The sequence below is a fragment of the Muscardinus avellanarius genome (assembly GCF_963383645.1).
Source record: "Muscardinus avellanarius genome assembly, chromosome: 9".
Taxonomy (NCBI): Eukaryota; Metazoa; Chordata; class Mammalia; order Rodentia; family Gliridae; genus Muscardinus; species Muscardinus avellanarius.
In genome coordinates this window covers 61852484-61857249 of record NC_137795.1, presented here as the reverse complement: position 1 = coordinate 61857249, position 4766 = coordinate 61852484, and positions in this window count along the sequence as shown.

The window sequence follows — 4766 nt, the reverse complement described above, 5'->3', positions numbered from 1 at the left end:
CCCTAGGTTCCATTCCCAGTACCTCAAAAAAAAAAAAAGACAAAAAATACAACTGAGGTAATGTTCCACAGTTGGGTATGGTGGTACATGCCTGTAATTCTAGTCCGTGGGAAAATGAGACAGGAAAATTACAGGTTCAAAACCAGCCGAAGTTACTTAGTGAGATTTTCAGCAACCTAGTGAGACCCTGTTTCAAAATTAAATTTTTTGCTAGGAAAGTGGCACACATCTGTAATCCCAGTACTTGGGAGACTGAGAAAGAAGGATCACAGATTCAAGAACAGCCTCAGCAATGTAATGAGACTCTCAGCCTATCATCCTGTTAAAAAAAAAACAAACAAAAAAAACAGCCAGGCGTGGTGGCGCACACTTGTAATCCCCGCGCTTGGGAGGCTGACAGGAGGATCGCATAGGTTCGAAGCCAGTCTCAGCTACTTAGTGAGGCTTTCAGCAACTTAGTGAGATCCTGTTTCCAAATAAAATATAAAAAAAGGTCTGGGAGTACAGCCAGGAGGTAGAAAGTCTCTGGGTTCCACTCCCAGTACCACACACACACAAAAAAACCCCACTAATAATTCAAGTATTTTTTTAAGAAGGGCTAGAGGTATAGCTTGGTGGTAGAATGTCCCGGGGTTCAATCTCCAGTACTCCCTCCCCCTCTCCCCACCATGCAACAACAAAAATATTTACTTCCAAATAAATCTTAACTTCATTTTGTAGTAGTGGGGGTCAAACCCAGGGCTTCATACATGCTAGGCAAGCACTCTAACACTTAGCAATATCCCTATACCTGAAATAATTTTTATGAAATAAAAAATGAATCTGAATTTTTCTCCCTTTGTTTAGAATAAAAACCAGGGTGTATTCATTTCAAGTCACCCCCTCATGCCATTTTGGCATGGAGCTGTATTTCTATTTTCTGTATTTCTATCTTTTAATAAACTTCTTTAAATCTTCAGCAACTGTCTAAGGTATGCATTATTTATTCTTAGCTTAGGACAAGAACCCGCGGTAATTTTCTTCTGTTTGGGGTCGTTTTGGCTTTTGTTATGGGTTGGGGGAAAGTGTGTCCGGGACCCTCGCAGGGGTTCCCGGGGAACAGTTTCCTCAAACCATATTCTCCCAATCTGTAACATTTTTGGCGCCCAACATCTTGGGGCAACATGGGGCACATGGCTCTGTATTTTTTCATGGGACTTTTTGGCCTATGGGTTGGTGGGTAGCAGCAGTTTTAGCTCCAGCTGGTGAGCTGTTGAGCTTTAAAACAGCTATGGAGCAGCCTTTGCATCACGGCATCTCTGAAAATGACTTCCAGGGCATCTCGTCAGTGGTCCTAGTACCACTACACCCCAAAAGGGTCAAAGCTTTCTGACAGACGGAACCTGACATACATCTATTGAGGCCCTTTGGATCATCATAGATGTACACAGCACAGACCCATCTGATTCCCTCATGCCAACTACATGCATGAATGTTACCCTAAAGCTGGGGCCCCCCAACTTCGCCCCTGTACAGCTCGAAGCAGTTTATGACTGACGTGACGTCCTTATTCCTTTGCTAAGGGGTACATTCATGCGATAGAAATGGGGGGGAAATTAATGGGAATTGAGCTCATGTTAAATGTTCGTACAATTGTAAATGTCAAAATGTATTTTCTGTATCTACCTTTGGCCTGACAGGTGTCAGGAAGTTACTAGACAAAGGGGGAAATGTACTAGTATTGGGAATGGCCTAGGAAGATTTGAGAAAGCTATGATTATTAATATATTTCAAAAATTGGGTGAGAGGCAAATCTGTGCAAGGACTTGGTTTCTGCCTAAAAGCAGGCAACTATTCCAATGTAAATTAACCTAGCTAAAGGTGATGATCAAGTCCATAGGAGAGGAGAACTAGGCCTTTCTCTATCTAAAGACAGATCTTAGTTGAGGAGAACTAGGCCTTTATCTAAAGACAGATCTACATGATTGGATAAGCTAAGATGGTAGGAGGGGTCGACCTTCATGAAAGTAGACATCTCGCCACACCTTTTTTGGGGAGGTACCTTACAGGGACATTCACTACATCAGAGTCATGCAAACAAGATGGAGGTCATGGGTATAAAAGGCCGAGTCCACGTGTAAGCCCTTTGGTGTATTCATTTCGAGTCACCCCCTCATGCCATTTTGGCATGGGGCTGTATTTCTATTTTCTGTATTTCTATCTTTTAATAAACTTCTTTAAATCTTAAAAAAAAGAATAAAAACCATAGGTTACTCTGCAATTTAGTGAGATCCTGTTTCAAAATAAAGTGACAAAATAGGGCTGGGGTATAGCTCAGGAGTAGAATACCCCTGGGTTCCATTCCCAGTACCACAAAAAACAAAAGCAAAACACAAATATTAGAAAAGGTTAAAATATACTTCCAGTAACTAGAAAATACTAATACAAGGGACATTTCAGCGAGTCACATAAATAATAGTGAAATGCTTCAGTTAATCATTGAGTGGTACCTGGGTAGCTCTGAGAAAAAAAACTGCTCTTAATCCTCAGCATCTACTATCCTTTGCCACAGCACAAAATAGGATTATGGTGTCAGAATCTTCGAAATTCACCTCATGAAACTGTCTTCAAATTGATATTCATTTATATTTTGGAAATATAGAGCTAAAAATAGAAAAGACAATGAAGTTACAAATGTATGGTATACCCAACATGAACTATAGTCACTATGATCAGTATAAATTCCAAATGCTTTTCCCTACTCTTACTCCTCTGTTGTTAAATGATAGCAGGCCATTCTGATTCCCTACCATTTCTGCTATGGATTAAGTAGGTTAAGTTCCAAATAGTATCCTTGTTTTATACTTTACAAAAGGATGAATAGCCATATAGTCTTTACTAAAGCACTAAATTCCAAAATAATTTCTAATAATTAAAAAGCATTAGAGTTTTTAAAGCTCATTAACTTGTCGTTACTTTGTTAAAAAAATAAGATAGAAAAATGTATATGAATTCACTTGAGTAAAAATTATATACATAAAAATTTCTGTAAGAACATAAACTATTAACAGTGCCTTTCTCTGGAAAGGACTTAGTGGCCTCATATAGAAAAAGGGAAATGTTTCTTGCTTTATATGCTTTTACACTGCTTGAATTTTAATTTTTTTACAGTACTAGGGATTGAATCCAGAGGCATTCTACCTCCGAACTACAGCCCCAGCCCAGGTTCGAAGACAGCTGCACGCGCTGGCTTAGGAGACCCTGTTTCCAAATTAAAATATAAAAATAGGTCTGGGAGTGTAGCCTGGAGGTAGAAGGGCTTCTAGGAACCCCAGTACCACCAAAATAAATAAATAAATAAATAAATAAATAAATAAATAAATAAACTCATTATATTTTAAAGAAAAATTCCTAAAAGCTCAACATTGATCTAATGGTTACTATTAAATATTAGCAGTCAGAGATCTTTATTTTCACTGAACATATGTTTAAATTTAGGGTTTTGAGATTTTCTACAAAAGAGAACTATTATGTTTTTAGTGCAATCAGGTATATGATTGATCCAAGAACAAACAAGCAAACCTAGTTGCCCATTCTAATAATAATCTAGGGAATCTTTCTATATAATTTTATAAAGATTTCAATAAAAACATAAGAAAAAGAATATCAGAGAATGTTATTAAGATAGATTGGCCATAAACTTGTAAACTGTAATTTTTAGCTCTGTTAATTTTTACTGTTAATAGACTTAACTACAAAATAACTTCAAAAGATACAATCCACCAGGCGTGGTGGTGCACGCTTATAATCCCCGTGCTTGGGAGACCTAGACAGGAGGATTGCACAGGCTCGAAGCCAGCCTCACTGGAGTAAGAGACCCTGTTTCCAAATAAAAATATAAAATAGGTCTGGGAGTGTAGCCCAGAGATAGAAGAGTTTTTAGGAACCCCAGTACAACCAAAAAAAAAAAAAAAAAAAAAAAGATATAATCCTTTTGTGTGTGTGTGGTACTGGGGATTGAACCCTGGGGCATTCTACCTCAAAGATACACTCCCTGCCAGCCTTTTTATTCTTTATTTTGAAACAGGGTCTCACTAAGTTGCAGAGGGCATCACGAAGTAGCTAAGGCTCCCTGCCAACCTGTGATCCTCCTGTCTCATCCTCCCAAGTACTGGGATTACAAGCATGTGCCATCACGTCCGGCCAAAAGATATAAATTCTTGAATTACAAATATATCAGGTTAGTAATACTGGAAAAAAAGGTGAAACAACTTCCAAATTAATATAATTTCAACAGTATTTTTTAATTGACACATAAAAATTATATATACATATATATTTATTAAGTACAACAGGATGTTTGAAATACATATACATTGTGGAATGGTTCAAACTAACAAATGCATGCATTTCCTCATATATTTATATTTTGTGGTGAGAACACTTAAAACCTACTTTCTCAACAGCTTTCAAAATATGATACATTTTAGTATCTACAGACACCAGGCTGTACAACAGATGTCTAGAATTTATTCATACTCACTGAAACTTTTCATCATTTGACCAATGTCTCCTTCACCTCCATCTCCCATTCCCTCATAGCAATCACTTTATTCTGATTCTATGAATGCAAATCTGTTGAATCCTCGTGTAAGAGAGATCAGGTGATGTTTGTGCTGGTTTATTCCTCTTAATAAGTTCAGGTTCAAACTCTATCATATCAAATGACATGCTTTTCTTCCTTCTTAGAACACAACAGTATTCCATCAATACTAGTCTTACTAGGT